We start from the raw sequence: 24911 nt of genomic DNA, 5'->3' as shown, positions 1-24911 counted from the left end.
TTGTTTGTTCATATGGGGAGTTGTGTTTTGTTGTTGCTTTTGTTTGGTGGTTTTGTTTAGTGACAGAGTTTTACCTTCTCTCTGTACTTTCCCTGGGCTAGTTGAATTCCTCCCGAAACAGCTCCTGAACACGGGTCCTTTTACAGCTGAATAAAGCCTGGTGAATCACAAGGGACAAAGGTCTCTATTGCAGTGTATGTTAAAAAGAAGACAGCCAGTCATATGCTGCATTGAGCAGCATTGTTGAATAGAATATAGCATACAGCCTCTTTGACAGGCTGAAAGAAACCACACGCCAGTTCTGATTTCAGACTTGCACAGGAGGAAGATCATGTTCTATCTTCAGCACATCAGGAAATCAAACAGTCAAAGAAATGAGGAAAAGAGGAACTGGGAAAGAAAGGAAGGTTCAACCTGATTCTGTTTTTGTCCTACATAATATTCCCAGCTTCAGCTTTTCTCAATTTACGTATTCCTCAGAGCATTAGATTTTTTTTTTTTTTGCTTTTAACATGGTAACATAATGAGAAACTACAAACAAAATTCTGTTTAACACCATTTAACCCAAACTGTCTGGGGAAAACGTCACCCAATCTCTTGTTGCTTAAGTACTTTGCTTTGGATCATCAGAACAGGCAGGTTAGTTTTTCAACTACTTTCTTTTTCTTCTGGAACTATCTGCTTTAGTTCATTCTTTAACAAAAAAGGAACTTATCTACAAGTTCCAATCAGATAAGAATTCTGTGAAAGGAACAATGGCCTGACATTTATTTCTTAAAGATAGTTGAATGCAATTTTCAAATAAGTTAAATGTCAGGTAGCAGCATGTTTTGTCCTCACATTTACTAAGAATTTCTGGAGAGGAAAAATTCAAAATTACACTATCTAGGTGGAACTGTGACTACTATCCTGAACATTCAAGAAAAAGAAGACAAACAGCAGAAAAAAATTTAAAATGTGTAGATGCATACAGGTTATGTCAAAACAACAAAAAAAATCATACAGAATATATTCTCACCCATATAGTCTCTTATGCTACAGGCATAATCAGTGAGCTTGATGGAGAGAGTGTGTGGATTGTTCTTAAGAGTACATATGATTTTCAAAATAAATGTTGTTAATTTTTTCAAATTTTGCATTAATTCCTCTTATATAAATGACTTCTAGATTGAAGCCGGTAACTGATATATCACATGCTGTCAAAGTACCACATGGACAGAATGGCATTTGAAGGTCTTAATTTACCTCCTAAAATGGTGACATTTAAAAAGTTAGTGGCAACTTTTTAGGAGTTTGAGTTGCTCATGCTTACTCCAAGCATGAACACATTATGTATCTAGCATAAAAATTAGCTTAGGTTGTTAACAGAAGTAGTTTATTTCCAGCCCCCAAATAAAATGATAGTATTTGTTTAAATGTATTTATAATGAAGTTGAACCACACTCTAAATCCTAGTTTCAAAAATACTTAGACTTCAGCAAATGATTCAGGAAGCTGAATGAAGATTTTGACTAAAACATTATACAAAATCCTTATTCTCCCTCTCACTGCTGGAGCAACCTTTTGATACACATCTGGATGCATGGAATGTCTTCATTACAGGCATTTACTGGTGCAAAAGGAAAATTGTTAAAGACGTAGCCATACACCTGCAAATGACACTGTACTCACATCTTTTCACAGTACATCTTTTCCTCTGATCACATCCAAGCCTCCTTCCCTGTGCCTGCATTACATATGACAATAAAAAGAACTTCATTTTTTGAAGCCACATTTCATTGGTTGAATTACAGCAAATTGTTTAAAAGTAAGTTGCACAGACAGCAACTAAACTGCATTACACTTAGGAAAGTAGGATATGTCATGCAGGATCAGAGAAGAGAGTCCAACATGCTTGATATCTTCCTTCCATACAGTACAGCCTTAATTCTTTAGGGCAATGTAAAAGCATCCAGAACTTCACAAATCTCAGCCTTAGTTACAGAGCTGGCAGAACCATAGAATCATTCAAGCTGAAAGGGAGCTCTGGAGTCATCTTGTCTGACCTCCTGCTCTAACAGTAAGCTGAACAATGCCTTCCTGATTCACAACACCACTGAGTTGATAAAAGAACATGGAACTTTTCTGATGGCCTCCTGTAATGCATACACACGAGCTATCCATATTTCTGGACATAAAGTAGCCCACTATCAGGCAGTGCTATCTTAATACGGGTTTAGGCTGACCTATCTTACCTATGAATGATGGACAATTTATCTCCATCAGCACATATTGTGCCAGCTCCTGGCACAATATAATGTACTTAAAGGTTTCTACAGATCAGTTCTTTGGTTAGGTATGACTGAATTTTATTACTTCATCTTAGAAAGCATTTCAGCTCTACATGATTCCCTGAAGTTGCGGTCCTGTTACTTTCTCTCCAAATTATTGTTACTTATCTGCAAGACAGAAAGGAGCTAAAGAGAGGCCCTATCTCATTAAAGGTCATCAAAACTTAATTTAACAAGTGCATGACTACAGAAGAATAAAGACAGAAGATCCGATTATCTTGTACCTTACGCCACTCTAAACTGATTTCCTTAATGTACAAAAAGAAATTTCCAATTATTTCCTAATTCATGTTTTTAGGAACACATATATAAATCAGATTTTCAGTTGCATCCATTTACAAATCCACTTCCATTGGTGGTTTCAGTGGAATTAGTATGAAATTTAAAAGAAGAATGTAACACCTTGACTTCCCCTCCCCTTCCCTTATACAAGCCATAAAGCATTTTGAAGCACACTGGTAACTTGATTTCTTTTTTTTTTGCTTTTACTTAGGGATTTAGATTACCAACTATTCATTGACTTATTCAAATGAGAGGGAACAGAAGATATTCTCCTAAGTAAAGCTTTCTGTTCCCTGAGAAAGTTTAACAAGAAATGGATACTTTAGCAAGGGATCAAGGACAAGAGGTGTTTCACATTGAACACAAAAAGAAATCTTTTATAAACAGTTTATGTTCTGTCTAGCACATATCCAATGACAGTTTGATTGTGTACCTGCTATTACAGAGAGGTAGTCACTAGTTTTAACTAAATCTTTGTAGAATGTTCTCACACATTTGCACAATGACTTACAAGACCTCTTCCCCCCAAAAATTTCACACTCTTCAAGACTCAGATCTTGCCCAGGCATCTCCCTGGGAAGACTGTTTTTTGGATAGTTCTGGAGCAACTACTGAAGCTTTAGATCCTGACCAGAACCCTACAGTGGACTCTAGCACTGGTTATCATACCTTGTTTTCTTTGGCATAGCTGACCGGGATGCCAGGCAGAGCTGGTGCTCTTCTTCCCTGAGCACTGGTTGGGTGGCTGTGAGTCACAAACATTGCATACAGTAAATAATCCATCCGGCACAGAGATCTTGGAAGTGCTCTGTATTTCTCAGTCTTACTGCTTTCAGTGCAACAGACAGCACTGTGACAGCATTTTCTCTCTCCCTCAAGTAAAGAATAGATGCAGAAGTTGCAAAGGCACATACAAGAAGCTGCAAAAATCCCAGTGAATCAAAAAGCCCATACATGAAATGTAGTAAAATTACCTTAGAATATCCTTCAGCAGTTAAAGGTGAAGCAGTTAAAGAAGGGGTTTTAACCACCTGAACACCTGAAGATAAGAACTCTTTGAATACATGCTTACCTTTTGAAACTAAGGAGCAACTCGAAAAAAAATTATCTTACTGATTTACCTCCATCTTTTGGAAGGAAACACTTGCAGACTAAGAAAATGCAATTTTGTTTACCTTACTATTGTAATATGAAAGAACAAGATGTACTTTTGACTCAACTTTTATGATTCTGAATGTTGCTTCTGCTGACTTGTGCCTACTTTGCCCCACAAAATGTGAAAAGAGCAGGGCATGTGGGTACCTACTAACAACAGCTATACAGTATTAATACACAACTGCTTTTTCAAGTCTTTCATTATAGCATGCCTGTAGGAAGGGCAAGTAAAGCAGATTTTGGACAGGGAGGCTTGTTGACTAACAGGTAGTTAAGATTAAAACACAGGTTCTCAGAAGATTATGCTTATTTAAATAAGTACTTATGAAAAATGGCTTCACTGTGAACTACACCAGAAATATCATTATACCTTTGAAAGAAAGAACCTATGTGGTCATTAGGAGTCCCACCATTCTCTCACATGCTGCCCTGTGTTTTCTGAAAGCACTGGCATGCAACAAAAATCCATCCCTAGGTCTCTCCTGAAATGATGGTTTCTTTGCCCTATGAAGAAGTATTTAAAGTCCTGTACCTTTTTCCTCACTTTGGACTAATTTTATTCCTCTATCTGCTCAAAGGTCATCCTCATGAACTGAGGAGAACAGGATGGGTAATTCTGTAAATATTCACATACCCTGTAACACCTCTGGAAGCTGGAACTTGCTTATTCACTTTTAACTGCTACCCTCACTAGTGGCTGAATTGCATGTCCCTGGGGTTCTTCAAGTCCTGCAAAATGGAACTCACCAATGCTTTGCAACCCCAACTAAAAAAATAATAATTTTGAAAGTTATGTATTAAAACTGCTATAGAGGGAAGATAAATCGTAGGCAGCTTGCATTCTGGAAACTCTATGGTTTAAATATGACTGCCTTCATAGTTATCTCTTACGATCTGCCTCCTGGAACACCTGGCATGGGGACATTTTGAACATGGCTGAATCAGTTCAGAATTTACAGTGCTGCAAAAATGTATCCTGAGTTTATGTCCTACTTCATATAAATTTAAAAAATCCTTTCATTTTTATTAAGACTCCAGAATTAGGTATATACCAAAGTATGTTGATGAACTAGGTATTTCCATCTGTTATGTTCACTAGAAGTATGAAATCTTTGAGACTTTACTCCGTTTTGAAGAAAGTAAGCCAATGCAAATGTATATTCTCCCTGCTTCACTGATAGCCTAGACCATCATAACAACCAATACCGTATCAGGCCTAGCAAACCAGGGATCCAGAACAATACACCCTGCATAATTACAACATTGGATGGTTTCAAAAGTGCTATTTGAACTGGAATTTTCTAATACCAAAGGTCTGCCTGGCTTCCATGCCAGTCTCAATGACCAAGACTGTGATCTGTTGTTTTATGAGTCACCCACTGCACAGGCTGCTACAGCACAGTGCCATTTTCTGAAATCCTGCACGCTGGCAGTTCAGAAAGCAGCAACTGCCTGTTGAGCAGATAGAGTTGTTTCATGTCCCACTTGGAGTCTGTGATCTCCACCTACAATGAAACAACATTTTCAGACACTGAATGACACTGTAGGATATTAGCTAAGCCCAGATAGTAATATACAAGCTTCAAAAACAAAAGAAAATTCAGATAAGCCCCCCAAGTGCAGTTTCAAGATTGAAGTCTCCAGATTAGTTGCTTGTCTCTAAATTCACACTCAACAGGCTTCAGCTGCTCCAAGGACATTATTACTTTATTTTCATCTAAACAGAGTTTTAAATTAAAAGTTTAAGGCTAGGGCTGAGTCACTATTCAAAAAATCTGAATACCATTTTGGTACGGTGATCAGAGAAAGTCAGAACTATAATATCAAGTGCAATGTCATTAACATACTGACAGTCCCATACTGCAATGTCACAAGCAGATCTCCATTAGAGTCACATCACATGACAGAAAACAGAACAAGACTAACATGGAAGTTAAATAACGTAAAGTATAACCTTATTTACTAATTTTTCTTTATATCCATCTACTCAGATTTCTGAACTGACAACTGATTTAACTAACATTTTCAGAAGGCCATAAGACTGACACAACTAGTCTTCAATATTTTCTACAGTCTTATGTTAGAGAGAATAAGCACATTTCTTTTGTGCCCTATAGCTTTCGTCACTGTTAAAAATGCTTAAAAATCCACTTAATTTTTATACTTATTTATTTTAACTGAAGTTTTATACATTTCAACTCCATATCCCTATTTCTGTGGTTACTAATGGCTTCATTCAACATCAAAACATACAAAATTCATATGTTCTTCAACAGCTCTTTAAAATATCTTGTTTCTAGAATGTCTGGTCAACTGCCTCTAAATGAGACTCACTGACTCTAACTGGGATGGGTTTTCTGGCATGTACAAACATTTTAATAATTCAAATTCTACAGACAACCAATGCAACCTATAAAGCTATTTTAAAAATATGTCTTATCCATGTCACTAATTTCTAACTAAACCATGCATTTCCATGGCAAAGACAGGTGATAGTACTTTACTACCTGTACCATATCTATACTATTCTTCTCACAATGAATTCACAAACCTAAATCTTTATCTCAAGACTGTGGTTTTCAGATTTGTATATTAAAGTAAGTAAGAAAGGATTTCTTTTTAAAACAGTCCTGAGCTTAAAAAACAAAAATATGTTATAGATAAATAAATAAACATTACAGGAAATTTATACTGAAAGGTTTGTTTTCATAACTTCCTTGTTTGACTTCCATCTACTGGGAGATATAGAAGTATATGACATCTTCTTGAGGCAGAATGTCATGGGGGAATTAAGGGGATTAGGTATAAAGCACTGGAATGGAAAAGGCTGCTGTTTTCATCTAAAAAAATGGGATGTTTTACCTTGTACTCTGGGCTTCCAAATTACCAAGCTTGTGATGTGCTGTCACAACTTATGTGTGACTGACTGGTTACAGAGCTTGCTGATATATACGGAGAGGTGAGAATTTGTCACTGTGTACAAGCACAGAGATCAGTCAGATATAGTGATAGATATGTTCTTTGCCTAGGTTTGTATGCTGCTATATTATGGAGGCTCAGTGGCTGCCAAATCAAATTTTAAGCCTAGTTTTGTGGTTGAAAGAACAGGAAAAAGAGTGAGGGATGTCCTGACACAAACACCTGCTGTAGAAAAAGCCTCTTAGAACCTCTGTAGTGCTGTGCTCTATCTTCCAGGGCAGCCACAGTGATCCTGGAGTTACTGAATCATCTCCTCCTGCCCCTGCAGCTCACTCTCTACACAGTCCAGCACAGCACAACGTGGAAGCAGGTATCTACCTCTCCTGGGGCTGTCAGTAATGAAGATATTTTGAACAGCTAAATGTATCACTACTAAAGCACATAAAACAGTACATAACACTGTAAAGGAGAACCTGGAGATGGAGAGCCTTCATGCTGTGTTTGAAGTAGAGAACAGTGATTTACTTGATTTTTCTAAGGCTTACCTTGAAACTGCAGAGACATTGTTGCAAAAGAGCAAGCCCTGAGTCAGCTACTCAGAGAAAACCACCTCTGTCTAGAAGCACTGTTAGTGGGGCCTTCAACCTGCAATCCCATGTCAGGATGACACTGACTAAAAATGTGCAAGCATTGCCATATACCAACATTACTTAGTGGACTGAGATAGTTTATACCTACCCCAGTAGAGAGTTCAGGTAGCAGTGAAAATGAAAGAAAATCACTGTCTCTGCTCAAATCTCACTCCCCAGGCAGGATCTCATGTGATCTGTAAGAAGAAGAGCCCTTCTTGTGTCTCCAAATTTACCCTACCCTGAGGAAATGCTGTGATATCTCAGCTAAGGATGAGGGTTACAATATACAGAAAATGACATGCAGCATCCACTCAAAGTCAAAAATAAAAACACACAGGAGTGAAAGAAGGGATAAAAGTAAGAAGAGGGATGTGCTGTGTGCCTGCATATGTAATGCTCTATTCCTGGCCTCTATCCTCTTATCTGTTCTCTTTCTACTGGTCCTGTGACTCGCCTCATTGCAATCTTTCCAACATGTGCTTTGTCAGAACTCTTGACCATAGGCCAATTAGACCTAAACACTGAAAAGTAAACCTAAGTACTTGAATAAAAAAAGCACATCTGAACCACAATCTCTAGCTGCAATTATCTTGCAGCTAGACTTGCAGAAGTCATTCCCAGCCCTGCTCTGTGCTTCTTCCAGAAGACACACCTGAGACCAAATGGCCTAATGTAGGTCAATATCAAACCCTCTTTTAGACAGTGCTGTCTATGCCCTTCTGTAAAATTTGGCTGCTGGACTCCTATTTGTGGTGGTGCTTTAAAGTCTCAATTATTATTTTTTAAGGTAAAAATAAAGGAATATCTTTAGAAAGACAGTATTCACTCTATCAAGTGTATTTAATCATACTGCTTAAATGATTCTTTTTTGCTGATGAGCACCCCATTTAGAATATAATTTTCCTTACCACTCATCAAATAAATAGTAGTAGAATGTACGTTATCTTTTTTCCCCACTATGTAATAGTGGGGAAAATAGTATTAATTTTCATTTCTAGGGATTAATGTAACTTGTATGTAGCAATTTGTAGTGATGGGAAAAAGAACCATTATTATTTCCAGACTTGACTCTGACTTTTGGCTTGATCTTGGGCAAGGCATTTACAACATCATCCATGTGGACAGCTCTGCTAGGGCTTCAGGAGCAAATTCAGCTGGGAAGCTGGGATGCTTCCCTGATGTCCTTGCTAGTCTTCAGAGGAGAGACTTTGCTGCAAATATAGTGCACAAACTTGGTCATTGATTTTCTAGGTGGTTTGTACATCACTGGGGGACCATGAAATGGGCCAGTCACACACCAGTATATAGCTGAAAAGCAACATAACTCTCTGCTGACAGAGTGAAATAACCACTGCCTCCACACCTGAAACACAATAGTGTTACAAATACAGTATTGCTCACAAGAGGCTTTTTATTTGGAGTTCCACTGGAAGTAAAGGAAACACTGGTTTGTAACAAAATTAGCACAACCCCTGAAACAAACAATAAACAGGGCTCTTCTAGTCCTCCAACAAATGCTGAAATAAAAAATACTGCACATTTTCAGTTCCCCTGAAAGCAACAGCAGCACCAACAAACAGTAAACTTGCAAACAGTTATTGTTATGTGTTGTGCTGTTCCTTACAGAAATGTTTGTTTGTCATTGGTTTGTTACAAAAATGTTTATTTGTCTATTTAATCACGCCTGTTATTCTAGGTTTTAAAGCTTAGTAAATACTTTAAAAATCCACTCTGGTTTTAGAGAGGCTTGTTCTTTGTGAAAGCTCAAATGACTGGATTCATCAAGGGCAAACTTCACACACAGTGCAAGTCTAATCTTTCTGTGTACTGCAGTATGATAAAAACCAAGGTGGCAGGAAGTGAGTAGATCAAGGAGACCGAGTTACCCTGTCGGTGCTGTTGCAGTACTTTCTTACTTTTCTTTCACATAGAACTGAACACTGACAGTAAAATAGCTGTCAGAGAAACTTATTCTTCCTGAACATTACAACTGTGTCATGTTTAACCAGAGCTTACTAAGTCAACACACAAGAATAGGTTCAGCAAAAAGATTTGTGTATAAATATATGTATGCACCCTAAGGGAACATGATGCATATTTTCACAAATACTATGCATGTATGATCACACAACTTAAAAAAGAACACCATTGTCAAATCTATAGTATTTTTTGATTAATGAAAAACTTCCATTATTTTGCTTTTGATCACTAATTAACAGTTCAAACAGAATGAAACATGAGGGAACATAACCAAAACATGACCTGAGATGTGGCTATATAAACACATGTACCTCTCTGTGTATATATAAATATGTGAATATGTGAATATGTATTATATATCTTATTTATAACGATATACATATAAATAGATACACACAAATAATTTCAAGTAGGCCTTTCTAGTATCCTGGCAGATTTTCTCCGAATCTATAATTTACCGGTGACTAGATGTTAGCAACAGAGAATATTCCCACTTCAGTTTTTAGCATTTGCACGAGTTAACATCAGTAGATGTGTTATAATCTCTCTATATTTCAAAATAATTCACATCATGGATACTTGGAGAGATTTCTCTTCAAAATGCATGCAGGATTGACACCTAACTATAAGCAAAGTACTACAACACTGAAATATTATATTGAAAAGTACTATTACACTGGAAGTATTATATATATGTACACACTTTTCTATATATATGTATTTACTCATATACCTGGGAGCTTGGCTTAATTTCCAAATGACCCCGTACCTTCCACTGAAAATGTTTTCAATTAAATAAAAGAGTATCTGAAACCAGGAACATTTGGGGCTGACCTTGCAGTCATTATTCTCTGAAGATTAGTAAACCAATCTGCATTCAAGAAGTATGCTATATTTCACATCTACATTTTTGTTCTATATACTATATATGGTGAGAAAGAAAACTCCTAAAACCCCAAAGCAGGTACTGAAAAAAACTAGTGCAACCACTAGGCAGTTCAGTTTGATTAGTTGTCATCAGCTTGGTAAAATAATTAGAAAAAATGCCAGTGTGCTGCTTGTCAGTTTACAGCTTTAAAGAGGTGTTAGCTCATACTGATAGACAGAACTGCTCTTTCCCAGTACAGCAAACACAAGAGTACACTACAGCAAACCCATAAATATTAATATGTACCATCAGGTTTACCACTTAGGAGTGTCACCTTGTGATTAATGGGCTGAGAGCCTGTGAGCTATAAAGCAAAGCTGAGCTGAGCAAGATGTGCTTGTAGGCTGAAATATAATTCCTATGGCATATTTCAGCACATTGACAATTTCAAAAATCAAATAAAAAAATTAATAACTATTAATCATCATATACAGAATGATTAACTATTTTGTACTAGCATACAGAGGGAGACTCCTGTTACATTGCAGAGAGTTCACTACAAAAATCTTTCATGTGCGGGCTAAATTCTTACTTGCTCTGTGAAGATACTAGCTGCACTGATATTTTTGTCAAAAGCCAATATTTGTCAAATTTTCCAACAGGCAGGCTCCTCTTTCCTTACTGACTGCTTCTTCAACTGCACTAAGAGGTCTGATCAGTGCACACATGCTTATAAAATGTTTACATGAACAGGCAGACTCAAACATGGTGACACATCCAAATTTTGGGAGATCTCCAGAATCTTCTGAAGTCCCAAATGCATGCCATAGGGTGAAGAGCTACTTTATACAGCATGCTTTACATAATACACCCCTTATGAGTCAGGCTTCTCACAATTCAGCCACTGTGTGTACCAGGAACCTGCAGAGGGTTCAGCTTCATGTCTGATCTATTTCATGTAAGGTTTATCTATTTAAATGGTGGGATCTTAGAACTTTTAAGGACTACTATGAGAGGGATTGAGATTATTGACTTCACCACCACAAAGTTCCTAATGTCATGCAAAAGAAATTATTTGTTGCAACAATATAATGTCTTCTTAATATTGCTATATTTGTTAATGGAAAACTTAATTTTGTGTTCCTTTATATCTAATATCTAAGTCTTGTTTTCTACAAAGCTTCCTATAAAAAAGAGTCACAATGTATTCCTGCAATCACTTCCATCTTATTTTCTGAAAAGAAAGGTTAAAAACTCTCTAAAACAAGATAATGCAGAAAAATGAAATAATGATGTCAAAGGACCCAACTGGAAAAATTTATTCTTTCTACTTATTCCATGCCAGCCCTATTGGCCATAACAAACAAAAGCAACCAAACAAACCAACCCCACAAAATAATACATTTCAATCCTAATCACAGCCATATCACATTCACCAAAGCTGATGTGCTACATGAAACATTCCAATTGTTTACAACAATAATGTGAGTCATGTATCAACAAAAACATCTTTTCTAATACATCCCCATATCAATTAAGAACTGGAAAATTCTCCTACTTTATATAAGACAGCAAGAAACATGGAGAAGAAATGTGTTCAAACCCTTTCTCACAGATTTTTCCCCAAGTAGTGTTTCAGCCTCTGGCTAGTGCACTGCCTCGATTCTGGGAGATGAAAAATAATGCCACCACACTTTTTTTAGAACAGGGTTGAAAATAATTACTACTGTAACCTTCTGTTGTACTTCCATGATACTGTTCTGCCATGTGGAAGTCTGATTCAGAAACAAACATTGATTTCTGTAGTTCAGCCTGCATGATACACACCATGCATCAGTGTTTGTGCATGAACAAGATGGAGAGCTAGGATCTGGATTTACACACCTAGACACTGAAATTCAATGGCTCATCCTCCTCCACACAGAAGTGACAGGTATGCATTTGAAACCTAGAGTTCATGCAACAGCAGGGAAATATTTCACTATTAGCAATCTGGAAACAAGAGGATACTCATAATCAGGAATGAATGGCCACACAATCTGCTAAACAAGGAATGGCCAAGGTTTGGTTTACCTTCAACATAATCAGTAAGGAGCTTTATGATTTTACTTTTAATATGGTAAAAACTTTTCCCATCTTTGCATATAGGCAAATATTTTTCCTTCCCTTTCTTGCTTCTCAGGGCCACCTTATCTAGCTGCTATTGATGAACATTGGGGTGAATCAGCTATCTTGGTTTTTTTACCAAGTTATTAAGGGCTCCTCTGTAGCCAGGCTCTTTGTTAATGCTACTCTGACACAAAAATACAGTTACAGTGCAGATACTGTGTAAAGAATTCACTTTAAATGTAGCCTGGAAAGTTGCAGGAACTTTGGATAAATGTCTGTAAATGCAAGCAAAGACCTCACAGACAACTCCTAGGTTACCATGTCAAAATAGACCTATTCTACCTAGATCTCCCCAGTTTTCTTTAGCTCCATAAATGGGTAATTCTTAATTCCTTACAAAAATATCTTCTTGTATCAAAGAAATGCTATCAGTCTGGCAAAGGCAAGAATTTTGTTTGTATTCAAGAGATGATTATAGGGCTTATTTAAACCTCTCATACAGCATTGCTATCATGAGCAATTTTGGGAAGCAAGTTTACAGAATTCTTAATCTTTCTCCTCTCCCTCTAGCACTTAATTTTTTTTGTTGTTCTGGGCTTTTTTCTCCTTCTTTCAGCAACTTCCATCTTTTGAACTAATTTTAACATGAACAGTTTCTTATTAATTTTCCTTAACACTTTTTTTTTTTTTAATTCTATCCCGCCTGGAGTAGTCTTGCTGTCAAAACACCAACAAGCTGTCAAAATACTTCTTTTAGATGTCTCCCGTCCCTACTGCAGCATCATCCTGGATTCTTTGCACTCAAAGTCAATTTGTATGGTAACATCAAACTACATGAGTCTGGACCACAGAATTAAGCATCAAGAGCCATATTTTTAGACATTTAGTTATTCAGTCACAAAACGTGCATTTTAATGACAAAACTAGCATAATCTTACTAAATAATACTTTCAGGGGTAATTATAGAGCATTATTTTAATTATTCCATGTTTTCCCTTTAGCAAGAGTAGGGAAGCAATGATAATATTGAAACAACTCAGGTAAGTTATCTAATTGTAAACTGGCAGGTCTTTGAGCATGGGCAGTATTAAAATATTGTCACACATTATAGCATTACAACAGTGCATTCAGTATTACAAATATTTAATGCTGCAATGCTCATTTTGGAAAATGGCCACATTCTGCATTTTAAAGTAACTTTTTAATGTGGTTATAATAACCTTTCATCCTAGCATTCCATATGTAGATCCCTAAGATTCATGGCAGAATATAATCTTTATTATGAGTATTTTTATACTGATTGCACATGGTCTTTGTATATGACAGAGACTGTATTCTACATTACATTTTTGATGTCACTGAAAATACTTTTGAAGGGGAAAATACAATACTTAACAGGGGATAGAGAAAACCAAATTGCCCCTTAGTATTGACCAACTCAGTTACAGAGCGATGGAATTAGATTCTACAGGATAAAATGAACCTCAGTAACCTGAAGACTAGCAGCTGTCTAAAAACAGGAATGGTTGACAAATAGCAAGCATGATCCCGGTGTAAAATTTCCCTTATGAAAGGTCAGAATCAAAATTTAGTGGGGAGTGTCTAAATAGGAAACCTCACTAAATACATGTAGATGTCAGCAAGGTCAACTGAATTTAGGGTTTAGCTTTGATTTTTTTTCCCCACTTTAGCTTCTTAGCAAAATTCATCTAACAACCAATGTGTCAGTGGCTCAACACAACCCAAGAGCAGTCTTCAGATGCAGAAGAAAAAGACACATGGTTATCTGACTTAAACTAATTTTTCCCTCATGCTATGGGCTTGGACTTGAAGAGGAGAAGGTCACACCCCGCATCTCATCCAAGAGGACCAGTAAGGCAGAGGTACTACATGACACATCACACCCCATAAGATTTTAGGCACTGTTGGCAGAACTGGGCTCCACAAAGGTTAAAAGTCTTTTGTACATAAATAAGCTACCCAAGAAAAGCCTTTCTGCATAAAATGCAATGCCTGCAGAATGGCATGATAAAGAAGTTGAGGATCTCATGATATGGAAGTTAAGGATCTGAGACAGTAAGTTCAAGAATGGATGTGTCCAGCCTTGCTCAAGGTGGGACGTCTGGACACCCAGGTAGTTTGCACCTAACCTACTGGCAGAAGGCTTTTTTTGTGCCTTCATTTGCCCCCGCACACTGTAAGTGAATCAAAAGTATTTGTAGACTTTCATCTGGGTTTTTGTTGTTTTCTTTGTTTGTTTGTTTTTCATAACTGACAGATTTCCTGTTATTTTAAACACAATGCCTGGAGTAAAATTTAGTAACTGTCTCAAGAGAGCTTTTCTTTAATTCAAAGGGAAGCCAAAAAATGTTTGTTCAATTTTTAATAATAATCTCATTTAGATAATAAAGCTACCAGAAAAAATGCTCTTGGGAATGAGCAAGTGTTAGAAATTACTTACAAACCAGAAAAAAACACATAGTTCACAATGTCATGAAAACAGAGCACTGGTAATCAGAACCCTACGACATAAAAGATGTATTTTCAAATAATGTTTCACAAGGTTTGACTACCATCCACAGCAGTGATGGTAGTAATTGTGAGGCTGAAAGCTGCACAGTTAAACTCATGGACATTCCCATGGAAGCTTGGCAACTGTCTTTTTTTTTCCTAAAAAATTAGGCATCTGTATAGACCAGGAATTTTTCTAAGTACAAATATGCATAAAGCAGCACAGTGGGTGTTTATGTCCTTGTGAGAATTCTGTGGATACACCTCAATGGAAATTAGAAGCCCACACTTCAATCAGTTAGAGTAAGACTGTACAGCAACACAGATGGTTTTGCAAAACTCACACTAAATTGTAAATGACTGGAATAGGTATTCAGGCACTAAGTAATCTTTGCCAGTGAATCAAACTAGATTTGAAGCAGCTTTCTTTCCTACTATTGCCCTCAGGTTCTCCAGAACAGCAATTTTGTATGTGCTTACAATGAGCATGGCATGAAGACTGTGCATCAAGATAAGAAAACAACAGTTTTATTTTGCTTGTTTGTTTATTCATTTATTTATTTTATTTCTGTTAAAAAACCAGCAACCCAGCAACCACTGCTGGTGCCAGAAATAGTCTGATATAGCCCCTTTACCTTTGACTATAACTGAAAAATTAAATAAACTGTTCAATTAAGCAAAAGGTTACTAGTCCAGAATTAAATTTAAGGGGTCTAATGGGAACTCTTGTGTACAAGGAGAGGATACAGTGGTAGAAAATATATAAACATATATGAATTACCAGCCTGAGCCTATACATCCATAAAATAGTTTCTGAAGTCAAATGAAACAAGCAAGAAACATAATAGGTATCTGCATGGCTCTGTTGATGATGGTAACAATTATCACAATGCAGATCACAATGCATAAATACTCCAAAGCTATTAGCCAAAACCCACAGATTTTAATGAAAATTCTGAGAATTCCCAAAGACCTTGTGATCAGTTAAGGAAAGCAATGAGAAACTGAATGTCTGTGCAATTGAACTTCAAAGTTTTTAGTATTAAAACTCTGATAATTACAATCATATATATTTTTGGTAAAATAAGAGTAAAATTTAAAAAAGACCACCAATCTACTGGGGTGAAAATTTTGATAGCTTTTCTACATGGTTCTCTTTCAAAATATTAATGGCCTGCAAAAAGGTCTTATTCTGCACTGCACTGAAGGCAAAAAGAGTAAATGAGCCAAAAATGCAGGGAAAGACTCCAGAGCCTTTTTATGTCTAATGAGCCAAATGTTTGAGACATGATCCTGGGAAAAGTCCCGACAGTTTATTTAGGGCAGTACACTAACATCAAGTAAAGGCAATCAGATATCAGATGACTTCATTGTGTGGTTTGTTTCAGAAATATTACAACAACTTTTTAATTTGGCAAATTCTTATTGCCACCCTGCATATTTCAGTAGGAAACTTCTCTCCTTCCCACAACTTTTCCTCTTCTTTTTGTAATCACTCATCATTTGTACCAGTGGGTGATATGGTGTGGGGATGAAGTGGTGACTGTATTCAATTTCAGCCATTGATGTTAGAATGCCCCAAGGGAAAATCTCCTATCTACTAAAAGAAACTTAAAAAAATACCTTGACTTTGATATAACAACGTGCAGATCTCAGAAAGTTAACAACTAAATGTCCCAGGAGTACAGAAATTGTTACTCCAACTTTACAAAGGAACAAAGCTAAAATGTAGCAGGGTAAAGCGCATTAGAAAGTTGTGCAACTTCCCAGTGCTTCAAATTTTATGTGAAAATTTGGACAAGAGCTGGTAAATCAAATACACGTATGAGCTAGAACACATTAAAAGACTCAAAAAGATAAAAATATTTTATCAGCTCAACTAGTTACCAACAGCTCAGTTACCAGTCACTCACTGACATGACAGGAATTGGCAAAGTGACCATGATATGATCCAGCAATGTTAAACAACACATTATAAAAAATATCATAGGGGCTGATGTACATTAAAAGGTATTGGGAAATGGACTTTTCTTTGTGGAGAACTAGGAGGAAAGATAGCCTACTTACCAAGTGTAGTTCAGGCATACAAGTGAATACAGCAAACTTAAGTAGTGGCAAAATATTCATTAAAACTAAACAGCAAAAGAAAATTTAGAAATAAAAGCAAGGGCAAAGAGGTAATAGAAGCATCAATACACTATTATTACAAAAAAATACAGAAAATTGATGTTTTCCAGGCTGGAGGTTCTTACAAAGGGTACGGAACAGAAAATTTTATCAGGCTACTAGAGAAATTGTAACCTTACTATTTCACCTAGTGACATCAGAATTTGGGACATTTAATACATCTCATTTAGTCAGAAAGTCTATATTTTTACCATTATATGTCCGATTGTGTTTTGATTGTTTAGATGTATTTCCCTAAGAGGAAACCAACACTACAGAATATCTTTCAAAAAGTAAGAAAAAGCAGAGCTAGCTGGGTATGCAGCTCATTAAATTTCTTGTGATTTATTTAGTAAATGTTGCCAACATACAGAAAGAGATGTTATCTGCTAGACCATGTATCATCGTAGCTGGAGAGAGACAATTAGGACCATCACAAAAGCACATCTGGGATAAAAGAAGAAACAAAGGTAAGTGCTGCTAACGTAGAGAAAAGATCAAAAGAAACAGACTAGAGACCTAGCAGGACACATTACATACAAGGGTTACACATAGCTAAGTATTTACTACATAGTTAACCACAGTCCTATTGTCTGAATCGGTAAGTGAAGTGTACTGAGGAAAGGGAAATTAAGAGAACAGTTACAGGCTTGCACTGGCAGCGCTGTACTGAAGGGCTGGGAGCAACACAAAATACATGGCCAGGTTTGCATAGATTACCTCAGTGATACCACAGCTATGCACAATCTGAACAACAGTCTTAAGCAATGGAAAGCAGAGTTTTCCTCACACATTAACTAAGTAACAGCAGAAAAGTGATGACTAAATGCAGGCTGTGCTGCATATACTCTAAATAGTTCCCAATAGAGGTAACACTGGCAGAAGAAAAAGGCTTGGGTTCATGTTTATTTCAAACCTCAACAGGTACCCACTGGGGACAATATTGTCCCCACACTGCAGAAACTGCTGCTGATCCACACCACTCAGCAGAACATCTGTACCAAGCCTGAGGTTGTGAACTTTGTGATCATTGTGGATGCATACAAAACTGGGAACTAAGATGCTTTGCCTTGTTACAGTGCAAAGAAAAAGAACTGTGGTAACAAAATACTCCAACAAAACAAGCCATCCTTATGTAGCTTCATTTTTGGGGATGTTGATAATCCCTTGACATCCCAGTTTAATGTTTGGCATTTGAAACAGTATATATAGAAGACACTCTCATCATTCAATTAAAAGTGATGAATTTTTATTTTGACACAGATGTCTTAATTATTGTTTTTAAAAACATTAATACAACTCACCAATTCATGCAAATTATCAGCTGGAGAAAATTATCACAACTTCAGCATTTTCAACAGAATAATGTTGATTAATACAAATTGAAATCCAGACAATTATTTTTACTGCTGCATGGTGTGGTAGCTAAAGCCTATATATGTTGAGGAATGAAGACACTGTAATATTCACCTTTATGAGCTCACAGAGGTTTCAAAGATGTTATGAGGGGACATTAGCATTCTTAGATTTTCGTCATGTCACTGTTCAGTTTTGGACTACCAAAAAGGGTATTTGGTAAAAGGGGGAGGTAAGGTGAAGGTCAAGGGACAATGAGAGAGAGCATGGTTCTTGAGCACTGTCACCAAGCATCCTTAAGAGGAAGATCTTGATTCAGTTCCAGACTCAGTAGCTAGTTTATCCAGTTAGTTTCCAATCTAGAAAATAGATCCAAGATCTGAGTGTGTAATCTGGATGCTCAGTCTTTCTCTCTGGGGGTTAAAGGATCATCTCCTTGCCCTATTTCTGACTCAGTGAATCTTTAAAAGTATTACAAATGAGAAGCATCTGTGGTCAGTATATAGCTTGCTCTGTAAGGTACATCCATGTGTATTTATGGATTTAACCCTCCAAAAAGCACAATGCAGAGGAACACTCTCTGCACTGTATGGACTATGCTGAGAGATACAACCAAAGGCAGCAGAAAATAGGAACTTTTTATTTCTGCAGAAGCTAACTGTGGAAAGCAAATGTCCTCACAGAGCTTAATGATTCCACAGCCAAAAAGGGGCTTTTAGAGTCATAGGTTTGTAGTTGACCACCTATCATAGGTGCAAAACTGAATTTATAATGATTTGGTGGATAATAATCTAAGTTTTTATGGCATCAGAAAAATATAGGTGAATTTGCACCAGCACAAACTTACCTTCAAAATTAGCACTATTACAGTGAAATCAGTAATTTTTTGAATATATTTAACCTTTTTGGAGACAATACGAGCTGTGTAAACCCACCAAAGAGTGGGTATGTCCAGGATAACCACTGACTAATTTTGCAGACACACAACGATGAAAACATTAAAGAAACTAACTTAATCTCATTAGAAAGCCTGAACTGCATGAATGACCTTGGGAGATTCAGAGGTCTAAGCTGTACCAAGGGAAATACAGGTTAGATATTAGGAAAAAGTTTGTTATGGAAAGGGTGATAAAGTACTGGAATGGTCTTCCTGGGGAGGTGGAGTCACCATCTCTGGATGTGTTTAAAAAAAGATTGGATGTGGCACTCAGTGCCATGATTTAATTGAGGTGTTAGGGCATAGGTTGGACTTGATGATCTTGAAGGTCTCTTCCAACCTAATTATTCTGTGCGTGTGTGTGTGTGTGCATGTGTGTGAGATTCTGTGTATTTAGAGAACATGATAATAAAAGCTCTACCTAGAGAAAAGCCGTATTTTTAAGTGCTACAGTTATAGAAGAGGAATAATCCACATACAGGGAAAAAAAGTGACATCTGGAGACTGAAGAGGAAAAAGTAACAAAGTAGAGAAGAATGTAGAAACATCAGTTGAAAGAATGAGACTAGTAAAAGAGAAATACAAGTCAAAGTAGAAGTAAACTGGAACAGATGGCTGGAATGCTTTATCAGAGGTTGGCAAGAAAACATTCTGGCTCTATTTTATCCTTTTCACCTTGTTCTTACCAAGTTATGGTTGGGAAGAAGTCCTCAGACACACAAGCGAAGGACTTAACTTCAGGAGAAACAGTAATATTCTCAGCAGCCACAGATGAGAGTGAAAATGATGAACAATGACCTGCCTGACTTCAGGCTATGCCTTGCAAATGTACACTCCAGAAACTTTTAACACATCTGTTCGTCTTCTTCTGCTTAGAGTAGGTATCACAAAATCATCATGAGATGGTGAGAAGTCTCCTAATGACACTTACTCATTGTTGCCAGAATGACTGTCTTGAATTTGAACTTCTGAAAAACATTGAGTATTTCTTACAGACAGCAGATTCATAGAATTACCTCCCAATTGCCCAGTTTGTTCTTTGTATTTTACTGAGTATGAGAATATAATGTTTGTCAGTGCAGTTGCCTTCTGTATGAACCCTAATTTTGCTTCTTCAACTTGGTAAGTGCTTGACTGATCTACACACATGATAAATGGAGCAGAATTTACAACATGCTGCTATGTGAAGGTCAGCATTAAAATAATACCTACATCTGTTAGTAGGGTTCAGACATACACTGTTTTCACACTGCCTATTTGTCCTTAGACGGTCAGAGCATCTCTGTCAATCACAGATTATTCTACAAGTGTCCCATGGCTCTCCTACCAAGTTCTACTCAGTTTGCAAATTTAAGAGAATCTAAGGTATTATATAGCAGTGTAATGAAAAAGTTAAATCACCAATAATGTTTCTAATCTGCATCTGTATTGTCCTGAGAGAAAACAGCTGGGAAACTTGCTCCGGACAAAATTTTTTCTGTATACTATCTTTGCCTTTAGGCCATTCCTGAAAACACCACTTCCTCAGCATCCCTAAGCCTGTCAAGAAGCAGTCTTCAAAGTGCTTGTCCCAGACAGCTGCTCCATAGATACACCCAAGAGTGATGCCCAAAAACATCTCTGTTCCTACCACAGCTAGTCTTTCCTGGCCTGTCTACAGGCTTCTTGCACAACTGAACACAGCTTCCAGAGGAGGATCACTCAGACTTGCTAGAGACTGAAATATGTCACAAGGAGAAAGCTGAAAGCTGGGCAAGGGCAAGAGGAATGCTGATGTTATATGATTTCCTCCAGTCAAGATGATTACTGTAGGCCAAAAAAATCAAGTCAGCAGTATCCATTTGCTGATCTTCACATCACAATTGCTATGAAACACAGATCAGAAGATATCATACCATTTCTACAAAGAACATAGCAACAATTTTTTAGTGGAGTTCTTAACCTCAGAGATGGAAGGACACTAGATAGCTGCAAAAAGTTATTAACTATTCAGGGATAAAGATGATACAGGGAATATTTCACTTATAAGACAAGAACACAAAGTGACTTCACAACGTATTTTAAAGCCTTCTTCCTCTCAGGTTCTCTCAGAGCACATCACAGAATATTAACAACAGGCTGAACAGATACATAGAAGAATTCTGTGTGTTATTTGTAGCTACAGCACCCGATCTGACTCCACTCCTGATCTTATTTTCCACCCTGCTATTTCTCCTCTCTTCCTCCATCTTTTCTGAATAAGCAAATAGCCGATTCACAAGACTTTAAAGGCTTGACCACTACATCAGCATATCCTAGCCTAGTGTTTTTTAAGTTCATAATAATTTGGCCTGCCATCTCAGAAGAAAAAATATGTCTATCCTTTCCTCCTATCTTGCTATAAATGGAGGAAAGATGGTATGTGGTATTCCAGACAGTGACTGTCCTAAGATATGACCAACACAACCTCTAAAAATATTTCCCTAGTACAACTAATCTGGTAATGAGCTAGACAATAAACATGTAGGCTGGGAACACTCCAATAACCCTCAAGTCATTAGAAGAGTTAGCATGTAATGTTTTTTTGGCAGGAATTGTCCTGGTGGTTTTTTTACCTGTCCAATTGTTTTATCCAGATTTAGTGTCTGGAAAATAAATCATTATTCTTAAACTGAAGTGAGATACATCTTTCTTTGATGACAACGGGGTTTTTTAGTATTTCCTAATTGTTTTTGTTTTTTTTTACTATTTACTAATGGGGATTTTTTAGTCTTAACTGTTGTGGACGCAGATGTGCAATTAATTTAACAGTCTTCTCGCAGAAGACCATAGTGGAAGATGCTTATTTTGCTATGATCCATTTTCTGCTAATGTCCATTTCTCACCTTATGGTCTTGGTGGCTTCAGCCTCATCTTTTAGGTGCTGAATATCACAGCACTACACAATACATGAACATACCACTTCTCCAATACTTTGAGCAGCTTTCAGAAAAACAAACCTAAACCAGCAAAACGAAAACAGACCTTTAAGGAAAGGCAGTTTTTTTGTTTAGCTTTTTCTTTTTTGATGTTGAGAGGAGTTGTAGTGAGTCTTTGCCTACATCCTGAACAAGGAGAAACAAAGCACTTGATCATTGTCAATAATAAGCTTTACTGGCCCTTGTTGAGTGTTAAGTGAATACATTATCCTCTCTTCTGATTTAATGTCATGGTAATTTGGCTTTAAATTCCCCATACTGCTCTATGACAAACCCTTTTGGTGCTTCTGAGTTTATTGATATCCAAAGGGTTACCTGAAGTCCATGTAGGGGGGCCAAGAAGATATTAGGAACCTCCTAATGGTGGACAATGTTATTAAATCAGACAGCAAAGACACAATATGGAGTGGATCATGGAGGTTTGTATAGAACACCAGCTTTGGGTAGCACTGTGATGATCTTGGTGGAGATGCTGGGAAAGATCATTAATTAAGCCCCAGAGACCATCTCTGGTAACTAGAAAGAGTGAAAGAGAACAAACCTCAGGAATTCTTTAGGAGAACTAAAACTATTTAGACATGGTTATTTAAAAATGGACACACAGCATCCACCTCTTTCTTTGCTGAGTGAAAGAACATTCTTTGCATTTGTAGAGAACTTGGTGAAAAAGCAAGCCCTTGGAAACAATATAATAATAAAAAATAATAAAGCAACACTCCACAGAAAATCTCTACAGTAACATTGGCAAATTAGGGAGAAACTACAGAATTGCATGCTGGCAACAGAGATCAGAATACACATAGTAATAAATTTTACTGCACTGCTGTGAAAAACCTTGCAAAATGTACTGCTCACTCTGTACGATCTTACTGCCTACTTTTTTCAGTAATGTTTCTCAATAGAAAGACTAAATAATAGGTTAGGCCTATCCATTATCAGAATTTGGATGAAAACACTAGTGCAGTGTAATTCTGACAAGCATAATTCTGTATCACCTTTGGAAAATGTATGTTAAGAGAGTGTTGAGGAACAGAACTAGAGACACATTTCTAAACATGAAGTAAATGGCTAAATTCTGGCTTACCTGCCCACAAACATGATGTGCAATAGTGAAGTATTTACATTTTGAGAGTGCAAGATAGCTGCATGTTGACAAAAAGGCTCCTTCAATCTCTGCTTCAGATTGTGTAACTAACTGATTTAACTTAGTTAAGACGGCACAACTAACCAAACTTTTATCAAATGACACCATACCAAAACCTGCTTTTGTAACTTCTGGTTTTCCAGCCATAACACAGCACATGTAATTCTACTTCAATTTCCTTTTCATAGATTCTGAGTTCCCTGCTAACTCCTAAATACAAAAAAATAGACTTTTAAAAACTTATTTTAGAATGGCAAGGCAATCTGTTAATCCCAAAGCTTCTTGATTATTCTAAGTTTTTGCTTAAGATTTAATACTTCCAACCAGATCCCAAAATGTTTTTGAAAATGTCAAATACGCTTCCTTCTTTGGCAGAAGAGAGCATTGGCACAGTGTCTTTGAGGAATTCCTAATTGTACTGTAGATTAGGATGGGATTTTCTGTTTGTTCATGTTCCATTGTTTTTCTCCTCAACCCACCACAGAGGGGATAAAATCTATTTTGAAAATGAGGGAAAAAAACAATCAATGCAAACACTAGCTTCCCCTGCAAGTTGATGTATACAAGAGAAAACAGAAACAGCTCAATTACTTGTTTAAATATTTTTCTAAGGTATCCAGAGTGAATTTACTACAGAAAAACTTACGGAATCCAGCTGTTGCACAGCACAGCTCTTGAAACCTTTCCTTTTACTACTGGAGCTGACCAGCCAGAGAAACCAGCTGTATGTCCAGATCTTTAATTGAAATCTGCTGCTGAGGGGAATTGCTCTGTGCTTTCAGCTGATTTAAATGGGGCTGCCTAGCAACTGCAGAAACAAGTTTCAGCAAGGCGGGATGACAAAACCAATGACCGCCTTTGTGGGCACAAGTCTGTTGAAGTGCATTTAATAGTGAGACCTCTTCAGACACGGAACAAGAAGGAAGAAGCAAGTCAAAATCAGATGATAAAATAAAGTATAAATATGATTATATTACTAATATGCATTTTTAAACGCCTGTTTTTGAGATTACTCAAATCAGCTTTCCATATGTTGTTGACAAACCCATGTTTTATTTATCAAATATGCTTTGACTGAAATGTTAATGTTAGATATGGACCTGCAGGACAACTGGATCAACCATAAAAGTACCAATAAAACTTCAAGTTAAATCAAGTGATGAGAGATTTAATTAGTCTAATTTTAATCAAAATTGGATCACTGCATCTGTCTGTAACTCTGAATATCAAAGCAGTATTTCTGTGTTGACAGCTGAATGCTACATTACTCTGAAGTAAATTTCCCCCAGATCTGAATTTTTCATATCCTACTTTTGAAACAGCCACAATATACATTTGTAGAGTGGTAAAATTGAGAGCTGATGTCAATACTCAAGGGTATTGACATCAAGGGGTAAAGGGTCATACTGGGAACATTCATGGGGGTACATGAACACATAATACAACTTCATTCATGATGAAAACATACGTGCAAACTACAGGAAAAATTTATACATAAACATCATGATACCCCTAAATCTAGATGGCCAAAGATGAACTTTGCAAAATTATGTGCTAAATGAGGG

At 36.9% G+C, this 24911-nt stretch overlaps 1 protein-coding gene and 1 long non-coding RNA gene across 3 annotated transcripts in view; one reads left to right on the top strand and one right to left on the bottom strand.

The window, feature by feature from the left end:
• The window catches only part of RORB (RAR related orphan receptor B), a 131382-nt gene that overhangs the window by 91266 nt on the left and 15205 nt on the right, over positions 1-24911 (bottom strand). The window lies entirely within an intron of this gene.
• LOC146763670 (uncharacterized) lies at positions 9348-24721 on the top strand. The gene is made up of 3 exons (XR_014951230.1): positions 9348-14158; positions 17306-17422; positions 23959-24721. It is a non-coding gene; the product is annotated as an uncharacterized LOC146763670 (long non-coding RNA).

The sequence above is a fragment of the Lonchura striata genome, chromosome Z (assembly GCF_050655825.1).
Source record: "Lonchura striata isolate lonStrDom1 chromosome Z, ASM5065582v1, whole genome shotgun sequence".
In the NCBI taxonomy this organism is placed as follows: Eukaryota; Metazoa; Chordata; class Aves; order Passeriformes; family Estrildidae; genus Lonchura; species Lonchura striata.
Note: the sequence above shows the minus strand (reverse complement) of the source record. Positions and strands in the feature narration are given on the sequence as shown.